At 33.2% G+C, this 17,241-nt stretch overlaps 1 long non-coding RNA gene across 1 annotated transcript; it reads right to left on the bottom strand.

Annotated features, from left to right (window-relative positions):
* Positions 1–8,635: 8,635 nt before the first annotated feature.
* Positions 8,636–8,998, bottom strand: LOC110883696. Its single transcript, XR_002560569.1, has 3 exons — positions 8,950–8,998; positions 8,798–8,862; positions 8,636–8,658 (listed from the first exon to the last, which is right to left on the bottom strand). It is a non-coding gene; the product is annotated as an uncharacterized LOC110883696 (long non-coding RNA).
* Positions 8,999–17,241: the final 8,243 nt, after the last annotated feature.

The raw sequence follows: 17,241 nt of genomic DNA on the forward strand, positions 1-17,241 counted from the left end.
GTGCTTGTGTAGTACATGGCCCCTAGAGGCGAATAGATCGATCTTAGCTCTGACTCCTGACTCCTGACTCCTGACTCCTGTTGAGATGGAATAATGTGTGTGCGCCTACATGCACCATCTCGGCGCATGGACTATAACCATGCATGCCTCTGTTTAGGCTCGTGGGTGCTTCTATATTACGTGACTTGTTTTATTCTTATATGTTGTCACGTATGTCTTGTCTCTGTTATGATATGTTTGATATGATTGTATGCATCTGATTATATTCAGTATCTGTTATCTGTTCAGTATAAGTTTTGGGATTCAAGTTATAAAAGTATTTGTTTGAGTGCCATCTTTTTGGGATTTGTTAGTGTCGGTACTGATCCGTTTTGCTTCCGTGTGCCTGCCTTACGTTTACTGTTGATTTCTCCGTTACTGAGCAACTTTTTGGCTCAGCCGTAGTTTTTTCTTGTGTTGTTTTGTGTGTGTTTTACAGGTAATTTGGGAATCGTGGGGAATAAGTGAAGAGTCGTGAAGATAAAGATTTGTTTTTATTTCAGTAATGTAATGAAAATGTAATTAGGATTCTTTTGTTTTCAACGTTATGGATTGGTTTTAGTTTTGATATCTCTATGAATGACACGTCAGCCTGTTCAGGTTGGGGTGTTACAGTTATGGTATCAGAGCCAAGGCTCTTTCCTGTAGAAAACTTAAACCTTAAAAACTAAACCTGTGAGGTTATGGGTAGACGTTGGGTTAGGATATTTTCGTACTCGTTAGTTTGTTGTCTTTCAGCATTTGTGTTCTGGTGTTCGCTTTAGTATTTGTTTTTGAACTATTGCTAACTATGATTTGTTTATCGCCACACTAGCTTTCTTTACAATTTTAATAGGTCATTGAGATGCATGATAAGAGGACCGTTAGGACACTTATGTAAGGTAATTGACAATTATGGTCGCGAACATAATCGTGAATTACCGGTACATATGTGTGCTTTTGGACTCCTATTGTGTAGATTAGTATGTACCCGATTTTGTTATGTCTTAGCATTCTAAATCTCACTTTACTTGTTTTGTTAATTCTGAATTTGAATTTGTTTTGTATGCATCTTTTGACCGTCTCAGAACTCCACACTTTAGTATGTTTCATATATAAGTATACGATGTTTAAAATTCGTTTCGTAACTGTTATATCTAAATTTGCTCATCATCCATACTTTAACAATTTCGAGGACAATTTTTTTTTAGTGGGTAAAATTGTAATATTCGAAAATAAAAGTTATATTTTTTTTTATAATAAAACGAATAGAAATTCTACATAGAATTTGATGATCAGTTCTTAGATTATTTGTCTAAACTTTTGATAATTAAGTGTGTATGTATGTTTTATCACTTTTATTTGCTAGGTATTTTAAGTACTTGTCTACTGCTTTAGAGTATCCTCTAGTTATGTCTGCTTTTTTTAGAGATACTTATTTTGATTTGATTTAGCATCTGTTTATTTACCGTCTCAGAAACCCCGTACCTTAGTGTGTAATGTGTATGATGTCTAAATGCTTGTTATGTGTTAAGTCTTTTCCGTGTCCGTGCTTAGCAATTTCGAGGACGAAATTTTTTAAGAAGGGTAGAATTGTAATATTCCAAAACTTTAGACAACAATTTAATTAAAGAAAAGTCTGATTATGTTAAAATTTTATAATTTAATTAAACAGCTTATTATCCATGCTAGGTTAATGTATACATTAAATAAATAAAAGAAATACATAAAACAATAACCAGTCATAAGTCTCGTACATGTTTTTTTTGAATTCAAGTGTGGTTGACCGACTAAGTCAAATTAATTGTTATCTAATCCTAGCCAGCTTCAACCTTATATCTGACAAAATTTCATCATTCAAACTTTATCGCAAAATCTCAAAAGTTCAAACTTTTTATTTTCCATTTAAGTTCTAACGAACTAGTCGAGAATTTCTCGATTTACTCAGCTTATAACTTTCTTTATAAACATTCGAAAGGGTTATCTCAAATCGTTTTTCTTTGCTTTCCTCCGCCGCCATCGGGTCCGACGTTGCAATTCCCCGATCTCGATCAGCCACCATATCTCTCACGTTCGATCGATCGCGACCGCTATCGTAGTTTCTTTCTTGTCTCTCTTTGACGCAGCCACCGTCGTCGCCACTTGAAACCGATCCGACACACCGAGGTTTTGCAGTCCTTGGTTCAGTTCCGTGTGACCATCCGAAGTGCTAACGGTGTGTCTCCGGTTAACTCCGTTGACTGATAAGGTACTGGATCGAACCCTCTTCGACTCAAACTAGATATACTAAATTTTGGTTTGTTACGTTCTTCCGGCGACTAAAATAAAACTGAATGAACTATAAGTTGTTTTAAAACCTCGCATGTTTAGAGTGAACTGGGTATTGTGCTTGTTCAATGCTATTCGATTGGAGCCATCGGATTCAATAGTATTTTAGTTATATGGCATCTACATGACATGGTATATCAGTCATTATATTTTAGTTATGTATATAGTATAATATTTGAAACATAATTACATTATGGGCCACCCTATAAACCACATATTCGCATACCATTAGACGACTTTTTCTTTACGATGAGTGTTACAGTATGTGTTTCTTATGTTTAATCTTAAAATTTTAATTCTTTTAATCTTATAAAGTTAAATCTGATCTGATGGGCTACAAATAAATTTTATGAATGATAACATAAGTGTTTGGTTTCTAAATTATTTAGTATATAGTTGAGAGTAACATGGTATTAAATTAATGAGTTTAGTTGCCTACGTCTTATGCTAGCTAATAGACCCTTAAATATATGTTTTTGAAATTAGACATTTATAGGATAAAACACTTTGTAAACAGAAGGTTTATGTTAGTGGTAAAAGCCATAAGGTACTTCCATGACTATTTCATAAGTATGAATTTAGATTTTATTTAATTTCAAACGTTAAAATAAATGCATGATAGAAAAAGGTTTATATATATTGGTTTCAAGTTCTGGTCGTCGGAGAACTTTAACGAACAAGCCAATTAATACGATTAATTTTTCATAGAACTAATTTGGATGATATTGGGAGTATAGGTCTTTAAATTTTGTGGACGACTTCATTTATTTGCTTTACTTGCTAATAAGGTACGGATTCTGTTATCTTTTCATTATAGTATTTTATTCAAGTCTGTTACTTTGTAGTACGGATGTTTTCGCTACTTGTCTCTGTTTCGTATTGTTATAAGACTAGTATATATTGTAGCATGCAATAGACCTTAGACTTTGTGCTCATTATTGCATGTTCCCTCTAAACTTATGTCAAAATACATTTTATTTCTGATACGGCTTTGTACTCTGTCACCCGAGCGCTTCTGACTTGTCGTTGGGGCGTCAACGACATGGCACTCATCGTGACGGTGCGTAACTAAAGTTCACGGCGTTTCTAGTTTGTGCTTGTGTAGTACATGGCCCCTAGAGGCGAATAGATCGATCTTAGCTCTGACTCCTGACTCCTGACTCCTGACTCCTGTTGAGATGGAATAATGTGTGTGCGCCTACATGCACCATCTCGGCGCATGGACTATAACCATGCATGCCTCTGTTTAGGCTCGTGGGTGCTTCTATATTACGTGACTTGTTTTATTCTTATATGTTGTCACGTATGTCTTGTCTCTGTTATGATATGTTTGATATGATTGTATGCATCTGATTATATTCAGTATCTGTTATCTGTTCAGTATAAGTTTTGGGATTCAAGTTATAAAAGTATTTGTTTGAGTGCCATCTTTTTGGGATTTGTTAGTGTCGGTACTGATCCGTTTTGCTTCCGTGTGCCTGCCTTACGTTTACTGTTGATTTCTCCGTTACTGAGCAACTTTTTGGCTCAGCCGTAGTTTTTTCTTGTGTTGTTTTGTGTGTGTTATACAGGTAATTTGGGAATCGTGGGGAATAAGTGAAGAGTCGTGAAGATAAAGATTTGTTTTTATTTCAGTAATGTAATGAAAATGTAATTAGGATTCTTTTGTTTTCAACGTTATGGATTGGTTTTAGTTTTGATATCTCTATGAATGACACGTCAGCCTGTTCAGGTTGGGGTGTTACAGTTAATCACGCACGTTGTAATCTTGTCGCGTACGTTAACGTACGTTTAGGCTTTTTGTACATTATATTTTCTCTCTCTCTCTCTCTCTCTCTCTCTCTATATATATATATATATATATATATATATATATAGGGAGCCGCTAGAATGAAAACCACCTCGAGTTGTAAGAACCGCGAGAACTACACCCCACGGAGCGCCGTTCGCCATGATTTTTTTTTACAAGTAGATGTGTCTATTATAAACACAGCCGTAAAAAATCATGGCGAACGGCGCTCCGTGGGGTGTAGTTTTTTACACCACAAGTTTGGTGAAAAAAAAAGAAAAAAGAAACATTTCTGTTGCATATGTTTACTCAGCATATGGACACATTGATTTACATAAACATTTATGCTTTGTATGTTTACTTAGCATACTTAGTACAATTGTTTACATCACATGCCTTCATTTTGCTATGACATTTGGTTTGTTTAACATGGGACAATACATTCATTAACACTAGCTACGCCGTTCGTTAGTAGGTAGTGGTACCATAGGAATTGACAACTCCCATTCCTGAAGTCCTGGGTTTGATAGGACTGGAAGGAATGACCGAATTCGATATACATAACTTAGATAAACCTTTAATTTGTTTAAGGGTTTATCGCCGCAGTCTCAAGGCTTGGATGTATGCATAGTTTACAATACCACATAAATGTTAATATCAATAGAGCATGCATTTCCCGCAGAACATAACGCTGATTTAAACCACGTTTTACTTCAACGACTTGTTTTGTGCATATGGTTTAAGTTGATACATTTCGCTTACCATACATGATACATTTTGGGATTACACATTACATGATTTACATTGAACATAAACACGTCGACATTGACATATACATTTGGTGGTTCACACTTGAACATAAACACTTGACATGGATTACAATAACACTTGACATTTGGTTTACACATGAACAATTTACATGGTGGATTGGTTTGGGTAAATGATTTAAGTAACGTGGCGTATGTAATATGATACAAACATGGTGGATACGTCGCTGGTACATCCTATATATAAATGTTTGTATAATATTACATATCGTGGCGTTATCTAAGTCATTTCAGTTTAGACACATTGCATTTACATAAATAACATATCCTTCACAAGACAATATCTTCACAAACTACTTATCTTATTCAACTCATTTTACTTGGTTATTCATTTAACCTTGCACTTATTATACATATCCTTTGATGTTATCGTTTTTTTTTTCAAATGGTTTACAAAGCAAGACAAATTACAGGGTTCATGACTGACTGTTATTAAACATTCTTTAAACACAAGTCATGAATCCCATTTTCACAAAAACCTATGTATCTCACAGGCATTTTTATGCTGACGTACCTACTTTCACATGTGTTTTCAGGAGCTATTCCATAGGACGATGATCATGATTCTAGGGCGGACTTGTGCCTTAGAGCCTAAAAATGAAGTTTGAACTAGCTTAATTATGTTTTGAATATCCGTACTCTCTTTCCAAGACAATGTAACACCTTTGTTTATAAATATAATACAACTTGTATGCCATGGTCATGAAACAATTTAATTCTGTCCACGACACTCCCCGGCGTTTCCGCCGCGGTTGCATGTTATACGCGGCCGGGGTGTGACAAGAATTAGTTGTCTTTTTGCTTCTTTTGTGATTTTGAGCTCATTTCATCCTGAAAATACAAAAGGAAGACAAAAACACTCTTTTTCCAACATTAGTACTTAAAAAGGGTTAGTTTTATGCCTTAATTGATGTGATTTATATGTTGCATTTTACACACATCACATTCCATGTGTAAACATAACAAACAAGCATTCATTAAGTCACGTATAACATGCGGTAACGGTTAACGTTTAATGTATTGCGTAGTGTGTTCGATTATGATTTTGTATAGGTAACGTATGCAACACCCAAAAGTGCGAAAGCAAAAAGGGGATCGAGTATACTCACAGCGGTTGAATGGATTGAAGGGAGCGCTTGAGAGTATGGTTAGCCTGATCAGAATAATACGATAAGTGACGTGTAAAACGAAAAAAAGTGTTGGTGGGTCGAACAGCTGGTCGATCGGATGGTAGTCCGATCGAACAGCTGATCGTGTGAGTGACAGTCCGTTCGGACGGCTGTCCGGTCGGATGGACGTTCGAGTGGATTGTTACTTCCTTTGGGGAGATATGTGTTTATGTATGATGGTTTGACTTTTGAAGTTTTTTTTGTAGTATTTTGAAAATATAGAAGTATCTCTACCTTTCAGGTCGGTCGATCGGACGGTCGTTCGATCGGACAACAACCCGATTGGTTGGATACTTTAGCGAGAACAAGTTCACAGCAGGTTGTCACTCGATCGGACGGTTGTTTGACCGGGTGGCATCCTTAGTGCATTGAACATGTTGAAAATTGTTTAAGTGTGGAAGTTCAAATGTCTCATGATTCGAATGCCAGTTCGATCGGATGGTAGTCCGATCGGACAACAATTCCTTCAACACTCAGACTTTAAATGTTAACACAAATGGTTAAGTGTGGGACCCATGGTGCAAGTCGTTCGGATTGGCCAGTCGATCGGATTGGTTGTTCGATCGGACATCGGTCCGACCGGACGGTACCCCGTCCTGGTCGTCCGGTTCGTCTTACACTTGGTTGTTTTGATTGTTTGTCGTTTTATCGAGGCGTTTTGGATAACGAGTTAAGCAACAGAAACTTTGTCAATACTTGGCTCTCCTGATCGGACAGGAATCACCCAAATCCGATTAGTGAACTGTTCGAGACGGCGTTTCACGTTTAACCCGAAATCGGTGATCCTCGTGGATAGAATCCAGATCTTGGGCCACACAACCACAAGAATGAGTAGTAGGTCGGCACAAGCTCCGTTTCTATCGGTTTTGAAGGCATTGAGTGTAAAAGAGGTGAAAGAAAGTTGGAAAACCGTCTTTCAATCCTTTTCTTTTGTGAATATGTTTAGATCTATGAAAGATCTTTGTTTGTTTATGTGGAAATCGGTTAGATCCAAGTTGTTCTTGGTGGATTGAGGCCAAAACATGAAGTTCTTCAAGAACTCATGATGACGTCATCCTAGAAGACCTTGAACCTTGATGATTTCACGGTTAAAAGTTAAGATTCAAAAGATAGAAAGGTGTAGGAGTGCGTGTAGATCAAGGAAGTACAAGATTTAGGACGAGATCTTATCGGAATCGAGAGAAATCTGAAGAAAAGTGAGGAGAACGAGTTGGTCGGACGTCAGTTGCCAAAAGTAGAAAGTTTGAGAGTGACATGGGGTATTTATAGGGTTACCCAAAGAGGAAAGGGGCTGGTCGATCGGTCAGCTGCCTGATCGATCAGTCAATTGTTTCGTGTGTTCGGTGCGATGAGTTTTGCCATTTCGATTTTCGATTGCGAGCATTGCGAGGCGAGAGAGTTTCCTAGTCAAATTACTTTTAATCCCAACTACTCATATCTTGCACTATCTCTTCTCCACTAATTATCATAGTTCGATTTCGATTGAGTTCGATTGCGTTTCGATTGATTACCGCACGTAACATAAATTAAACATGCACAAGTAACACATAAGGCACACACACACGTATAACAGTAACCAAAATGCGTAATTCGAGTTGTGAGTGCGATTGCGATAGCGATAACGCGATAACATATTCGATAAATAGCGATTACCATGCGATTATTAATAGATACTCCACATAATACAACTAAAGCGAAAATAAAATAGACTAATTTATGAGTCAAAGAAGTCAAAACAGGAATTAAGCAAGGAGAGACAGATCGCAATTAGCAATCTTTTCTTCCTTTGACTTCAATCTTGACTTTGACTTTGACTTTGACTTCCGAAACACGGGGTGTTACACAAAGTTCAACAATAAAAACCGTCTACCGACTTCTAAACAAAGTATCTAGCAACCTTTTATAAACTAGTATCACAATTGTTATTGTCTACCATGAAAATATAAGCATCTAAAGTCTTTCTTCATCTTGTGATATGCATCCACATCTGCCAATGTTCTTCCGCAACACTTATTGCATATGAACATACTATTTTCGCAACATATTTTTTCCGTAACCGTGTCAAACACGCCTTCAAAATCCCTCTGAACTCTTCCAGACGTTCAGCATCATCATATCCAGCCCTATTCCACCTTTGGTTTGAAACACCATTTACCTGCATATGCTCCATAAAATTAAACACTTGTACATAACAATATACACATGTGTACATCGTCGTGTACACATGTGTACACAATGTATTAATAAATCTTCATAACCCAGTGTATTAATAAAAAAATACCATGTACATATGTATACCTGTACATTGAAAAAAATACCCTGTACATTGAAAAACAAGAATGATATTTATAGAATTTATAAGTTGTCTTTACATACGATTATATCAACGAGAAGTGATACCCAATGTTGTTGGTAAAAAGTGAGTCAAAAGAACAGCATACCTGAGCAGACCGACATGCTAAAAAGTGAGGGGTCAGACCTAACGCTCGCAGTTCACGGACACATTGTGTTGTGTAGGTTTTGTTTTCTGAAATAACAAGCATCAACTTAAACCACAATGAGTAGCACTTAATCATAAGAATATAAAATTTTCTAATTTTCTCGAACATCGAAACTACACTAAATCCAACTTGAAAGTTGGAAGCCGGTGTAGTTGTCAGTATTACCTGTTCCTCAACGACACCGAGCACAGGCACGAGGCTAACATGAATAAGGCAGAAATTATCTGGTCCTGTACGAAATTACAGATAATTTTCCTTTAACAAACATGATTATGTACTATGATTAAAGCATATAAGAATCATGCTAGTGAACTTACCTTTTGAGAAATATAACTATCGCAAAGCCTCTATGAAGGGCATAGACTCGATGTCACCTAATAACGATAACAAAGATATTAATTATTTAACAAGCATTAAACTATAAGAACAATGCAGAGGTTGTGTTTCGTAAGGTAGTACTGACTGTTCCTCCTAACTCTATGACACACACGTCTGCTGGGCCCGCTTTGCTATCCACGAGAATGGCAGAAACCGACTCGATTAAATCCTTAATAGCATTCATTATGTGTGGGACTACCTAAAAGACGCTTGTGATACAGAGCATCAGTAAGTACCAACATGTTTCCCTTTATTGAAAAGTTATTATAACTTAGTTTATGCACATATACTTGCCTGAACAGTTTTTACAAGATAATCTCCTTTTCGTTCCTTCTTGAGAACAGACTGACAAAATGAGAAAAAATCACTGATCAGTACCTTTGATAGATAAACACAATTAAAAAGTAAAAACAACCATGAAACATCAATTTGGTACCTGGTAGATCTTTCCGGTTGTTATGCTGTTATCCCTGGTAAGTCTCACATCTAAGAACCGTTCATAGTTACCCAGTTCTAGATCAACATATCAAAGTTGTATAGGAAGATACATCATTCATAAACAATATTTCTAAAAGCTAGTCATCACATGTATAAACTACTTATCCCTGGACTGAACAATATACACATGTGTACATCGCCGTGTACACATGTGTACATAGTGTATTAATAAATCTTCATAACCCAACCAGTGTATCATCCTCATAACATTTTCCGAAAAATCATCGGAATACACATGTGTACACCCGCCTCAAACAAGAAACTAAAGCCTAACCCCCTATTGGTATCTACGGCACTAACTCAATCAACATCAAAATGATCCAAACAAGTTTTTGCAAAAATTAAACTCTACACAACTTAAATCATAACCCTAATAGACCAGTACATCAGAAAAATAAAAAAAAAATCTACATTCAATACAAGCCCTAGATTGAATAATCCGGCAACAAAAAAACGAGAGCATAACATATAATATCTTAGATGAAATCGGTGTACCTCGTTGGCTTGATAATGTTTGCAGATTGCGACGACTCTTAATATCAACGGCAATTCGTCTTCTACGTCTACGGCTGATTATTTGAATGTGCACGATTATTTAGGGATTTTTAGATGAAATCAGTGTACCTCTGTTTCCTTTTTTGTTAATGCTATTGAATGGAAGAGATGATAAGGATCCCTTGAAAAACAATTTGAAAGTGTACGATTATTTAGGGAATTTGAAATCTTCCATAAATGTACATGTACAATAATACCCTTTTGCATTTAATTAAATAGTAAAATTAACCAACTAATTACCATTATGCCATTCATTTAAATCTTAAGATGATGAAAATCAAGGGTCCAGATCAGTTCACTCTTGGGAGTTGTTCACTCTAGAACCCTACCCTATATATATATATATACATATATATATATATATATAGGGGAAGGTTCTATGCAGAACACTAAATATCGCGAGAACACGCAGAACAAAATGAATCACTCATTTTTTCAATCCTAAAAACCAAAAAAGTAAATGAAAATATTATAAATGTAAGATTTATTGTTTCTCACACTATAATTTAAAACAAAAAATGAAAAATCTTCATTTTTTAAATAACCTACATACATGTAGGTTATGTGTAGGCTAAATTACCTATATGTATCTAGACTATATATAGGGAAAAATATATGATTTTTTTTATGTAATACACATATGAATGTAAGAAACATAAAATTGAAGAAATATGAACCTTAAATCCCAAAATTTAGTGATTTAGAGTTGTTCTTTTTGTTCTCGCAATAATTAGTGTGTATATATATATATATATATATATATATAGAGAGAGAGAGAGAGAGAAAGGTTAACATACAAAAAGCCTTATCGTACATTAACATACGCGACGCCCGTAACCATCCGATCAGGTATGTAATCACGCATGGAACAGTTTTTTTTGATAATCACGCATGGGATTCACAAATCACGCATGGAACCCTAATAAATCACGCATGGGAGCCTTTGTTATACAAATCACGCACGTTGTATGTTAATCACGCACGTTGTAATCTTGTCGCGTACGTTAACGTACGTTTAGGCTTTTTGTACATTATACTTTCTCTCTCTCTCTCTCTCTATATATATATATATATATATATATATATATATATATATAGGGAGCCGCTAGAATGAAAACCACCTCGAGTTGTAAGAACCGCGAGAACTACACCCCACGGAGCGCCGTTCGCCATGATTTTTTTTTTACAAGTAGATGTGTCTATTATAAACACAGCCGTAAAAAATCATGGCGAACGGCGCTCCGTGGGGTGTAGCTTTTTACACCACAAGTTTGGTGAAAAAAAAAAGAAAAAAGAAAAAAAAATTAAAAAACACCAAACTTGTGGTGTAAAAAACTACACCCCACGGAGCGCCGTTCGCCATGATTTTTTACGGCTCTGTTTATAATACACACATCTACTTGTAAAAAAAATCATGGCGAACGGCGCTCTGTGGGGTGTAGTTCTCGCGGTTCTTACAACTCGGGGTGGTTTTCATTCTAGCAGCCCCCTATATATATATATATATATATATATATATATATATATATATATATATATATATATATATAGGGATGGGTTTAAATGAGAACGCTAAATATTGTGAGAACCGTGAGAACAAATGAAAAAACCGCGAGAACTTAGTCAAAAACAATTCAAATTCAAAAATTTTTTCTACACTTATCATTATTATCCGAATACAATGTTAGAAATTTAATTTACACGTTTAAATTTACGTGATTTCGTAAATAAAGAAAATTTACACATGTGTAAGTTTGCCATTTACACATGTATAAATCTGTTATATTTGCACATGTGTAAAAAATCTAAAAAGAGTGATTTTGAAAGGATAAATGAATTATTTGATGTTGTAAATTCCTTTTTGGATGTTGTATCTTAATTACAATGAGGTTTGTATTAAAAAAATGGTTTTTTCATTTGTTCTCACGGTTCTCGCAATATTTAGCGTTCTCAAGATAACCCTCCCCTATATATATATATATATATATATATAATAAAAGAAACCAATAGGAGGACACATGTCATTCATTGAAGTCATCTATTTTTATAGATAATTAATATCAATTCATTTTTTATAGATAATTAATACCAATTAAAAGATAATTACAAAATTAAATTTAATATAAATTTAAACAATTCGTATACGAGATAATCTAATATTTTAAAATATTTATAAGATTTCAAAATTATTTATCCTGAACATAACAAAAGATGTACACTAAATATAAATTAATATAATGTAAATGATTTATTTATTTTATTAAACTAAAGTAGTTAAGAGTAGAACATATTTCAAAAATATTTATAAAGGGCAAACAAAAATTATTAATTAATGTTTATTGGTTCTATGCTTTTATTTTCGTATTCAACTCTCAACTCAAATACGGTAATCACTATGTTTACGTGACATTTATAAGAACCATCACCGCAATCACCACATCCATCGTATATCGAGTATATCTGTTAGTTTTTTTTTTAAATATAAATTTTTATTAGATTCATTCAACCCGTGTAATAAACGAGGTTTTTTAAAGATACAACTTTTTTATTTTTTTACTATACAAAGTTACATTTATGCAACTCGTGTAATACACGAGGTTTTTAAAAATATAACTTTTTTTATTATGTAGTATATAAAATTAGATTTATTCAATCCATATAATACATAGGGTTTATAAAGATATAACTTTTTATTGTTTGTTATATAAAATTACATGTGCTCAACCCGTATAACACATGATGTTCTTAAAAATGTAACTTTTTTCATTATTTAATATATAAAATTAAATTTACTCAACCCGTACAATACACGGAGTTCTTAAAAATATATTTTTTTTATTATTTAATATATAAAATTAGATTTATTCAACTCATGTAATAAACGAGATTTTTAAATATATATTGTTTTATTATTTGAAATATATAAAATTACATTTATTCAACCCGTGTAATAAACGAGATTTTTAAAGATATATATATTTTTTATATTATTTGATATATAAAATTATATTTATTCAACCCGTGTAATACACGGGGTTCTAACCTAGTATATATATATATATATATATATATATATATATATATATATGATCAAGATCATTTCAGAACCCTATATATTTTCAGAACTTGTAGAACTCATCACAACCTTTAAATTGTTTAATCAATGGTTGCAAATCAAAATGGCATTTTAGTAATAATTTAGATGATTTGTAGGTATTTTATTAGATTAAAAAGGGTAATTTAGGGAAAAAAAATTGTTGTAACAACCCCTAAAATTACTCAAATTTATCTCTGTTTTTTTCTTTCACAATCTTTTTAAACCTAAAAAAAATCAATGTGAGTTAGCAGGTAACGTTTGAAGAAAAAATATCCGAGAGTCATTTGGTTGAATTTTTTGGTCAATATCAGGTAATGCATCACCAAATAAAGTGGAACTAATACTAAAATCAATTTTGAATTTAAAAATTCAAAGTAAAGATTGTTTCTAGTGATTTCCAAGTAAGTCTTTTTTTTTTTTTTTTTTTTTTTTTTTTTGCCGTTGTGTTCTTCAATATGTCCTCATATGGTAGAAACTACAATTTGCAATTTAATTATTAGTTTGCAAATGATATTTTGGTTATATATTTGCTACACATTAATAGTGCTCATTAAAAACTACATAATTGTTTTATAAAACATATTTGATCAACCAATGAACTAATTTTTTTTAGATCAACGCAAAATGATTCAAGGTTAAAGCTTTTATGTTGCTCAGCATAAGTGTAAAATATGTTTTTTCCATTATCTACATAAGTGTAAATTCTGAAATGATTTAATAATTTGTGGCTAGTGAAAGATTTTACATATACATGAATAGATAACTATTTAAAAAATAATGATTTGTATTAAGATTTACATACATGTATTGTAAATAGGTAATAGTTTGAAGAATTGACAATTTCATATATGTAAATAAATGTTGATAATTAGATAAATTGATTATCAGTTTGAAAAGTTTCATATATGTAAATAGTATAATTACACATATGTATAAACAATTTACATATACGTACATAGAAAAAAGAAAGTTAACTAGTTTCATCCATAATTAGTTTGAAGAGATGAACGATCATATTCAATAGTGGATTTATCCATAACATATATGTGTAAATATATAAAATTGGAGAGCGAGGAGAGAGAAACAATGAGAGAGAATTAATTAAGGGGAATTCTGTAATAATCTCACCTACACCTTATTGGCCATTAATAATCTCACCTCAGAATATTCTCCTCACTAGTCCCACCTTTCACCTATTTTTCCTACAATGGTCCCCCGTTAAAAAAAGTTAACGGAGTTAAGCGTTTTTCCAAATTACAAACATATTTTATAGGGCTTTTCCTCAAAACGACGATACGAGTCCATTGATGTATAACTTGCCTCGAAACGGTGCTCCAAGTGACTTGATTTTTGTTAATTGGAAATTTAAACACCCGAATTGAAGCCCTATTTTCATCATTTGGAGCACCGGTTCGAGGCAAGTTTTACATCAATGGACTCGTATCGTCATTCTGATCAGAAGCCCTAAAAAATCTATTTGTAATTTGGAAAAAAGCTTAACTCCGTTAAGTTTTTTTAACGGGGGACCATTGTAGGAAAAATAGGTGAAAGGTGGGACTGTTGGGGGGATATTCTGAGGTGGGATTATTAATGGCCAATAAAGTCTAGGTGGGATTATTAAAGGCCAATTTCCCATTAATTAATTATTTAAATGAAAATTATATTATCCAGATAAATTACCATTACACCCTTTTTTTATTTTTAAATTTTATAATATTGAAAAAATGTGAGTGGCTTATATTGGTTATGCAAGTTCTTCATAAAAATATGGTTCTACAAAGAACCTAACCCTATATATATATATATATATATATATATATATAGGGAGGGGCTCATGCGAGAACCACCCTTATTGTGAGAACCTTGAGAACCAATGTGAACACAACCTAAAATCGCTTAAAAAACCTAAAAAAAACTAACCCTCACCCCCCCCCCAAGCTACCCCCCCCCCCCAAAAAAAAAAAAACCTAAATCCCCCTCCTCCACCCCTCAAAAACCTAAACCCCCCCCCCCCCCCCCCCCAAGCTAAAATGCTAAAAACTAAACCCTCAAAAAACCTAAAAAAATCTAAAAAAAATCTAAAATTTTTTATGCTCAAATCGCTACTTTTAGTGACAAAAAAAAAATTCTTTTTAAAAAAAAAAAATTTGGCTTCGGAAAGTAGCGATTTTTATATAAAAAATATTTAAAAAAAAACTTTGTGTGATTTTTAGCTATTTTTAGGCATTTTTGGTGTGTTCACATTGGTTCTCGCGGTTCTCGCGGTTCTCGCATGATCTTCTCCCTATATATATATATATATATTTGTGGGTTTGTGTTCTATGTTGTGAGAGCTTCGCAACGAGCCAAACCGCGTCCAAAACGGAGCTTTTCTGAAACTGTATTTATATCACTGTTGGAAATTTTGTTAAAATAACACTCTCTAGTTCTCTCTGATCTTTTCTGAAACTCTTTCAAGGTACTCTTTCATGTTTTCGTCTTCTCTGGCAGTGCAACTGCTTACGCTATTGTATCCTTGAAACAAACAGGTTCTCTTGAGAGACTCGAAATTTGTATTAAGGGATCCGTGTCTAACACGATCTTTAGCCAAGAACTTCTACTGTTTAGTTTTATGTTCTTGTTTATATCTGTTTCTTTTCGATTGTAAAAGTATTGTAATTTATTGCTTTCCTTTATATTTGTATTGTAATTGATTAATAAAGGTGTTTTCATTTATTTATACTTGAACGGATTCATACAATTATATGCTTAATTTTATGGATCGGTTTCCTAACACAACCCAAAATCAAATTTTTAGTCACCTAAATGAAGAAGTAGATCAAACTAACAAACCCATTATGTGAAGCTCTAAAGGTTATTACAACATCTAGTTACATGCAACAGTCTAAAAATTTTGTGTCAAAAGTGTTTTTCAGTCAATTGTTATAGAAAGATACATATAGAATAACTAGACTGTGTAGAATATTTTTTTAAAAGAAAGTTACAGATTATTTGATAAAGATGATTTAGTTCTATAAGATTACTTTTTTTAGTATTATACTTTATGCTATTTTTGTATATACTTCTTGCTGACAAAATCTGTGAAAAAGAATATATCAAACGATGAAAACTAAGAAAATATATTTTAATTAATCCGAATGTCTTGGATATCAAATCCTAGACGTGATGCCCACTCAGAGTATCACAACTCGGCCGTCTTCTTAATTTTCTACCCTTTCTAAGATTTAAATTTTAATATATACGGCTTAAGTAACATATATTCACCAATTTCGATAAATTAGATTTCTTCGGTCTTCGATTATACCAAATGATCGGTTTGTAACGAGGGTGTGTAAACGAGATAAGCTGAACGTTTAACTTACAAGCTCGTGCTCAAGATTAGCTCACTCATTTTTTTTATTAAAATTCAAGTATGATTATTTTTTAATTGATATATAATTATAACTCTATATAAAACATAATATTATTTAGTTTTTTTTTATCACAATTTAAAACATAATAATAAGAGTTAATTATTCGGATGCTTTTTGTGGATGGTCATATACTCATATTGCATTGTGGATGGCCATATTGCGTGTTTGTTGTCCACATTTATAAATTACATCGTTTCCTATCGCCCGCTCATACTTAATATATTATATATATTAACTAAGAACTATATAAATAATAGACGTGTTCAGACTCGTGAGCCGTGGAGCTCGATAAGTGAAACTCGGGCTAGGGCTCAGAAACAAGCTTATTTTTAGGACCGTTTTCATTTAAACCCAATTCAGTTGGAGCTTTTAGCAATCTGATCTTAAAGAGATTAGCTTGTTCACATTACTGGTTTGTATTTGTTACCGAAGTGTGCTATCAAATGAGAGGTCTCTATACTCCTACGTTTACAAATAGGATGTATATTTGCTCACTTACAAGTTACGGATAACGTATGTATACAATACACCAGTAGACCAAAGATACATGGATAATTATTAATAACTTTTTTATTGTTTAGATCCATGTTTGTTGTTTGTTTTTATTAACTTTTATATTCTTTATCGAACGTTCTTCTTGTTTCACTTGTTTGTTATTTGTTTTTATT

The sequence above is a fragment of the Helianthus annuus genome, chromosome 12 (genome assembly GCF_002127325.2).
Source record: "Helianthus annuus cultivar XRQ/B chromosome 12, HanXRQr2.0-SUNRISE, whole genome shotgun sequence".
NCBI classification, from domain to species: Eukaryota; Viridiplantae; Streptophyta; class Magnoliopsida; order Asterales; family Asteraceae; genus Helianthus; species Helianthus annuus.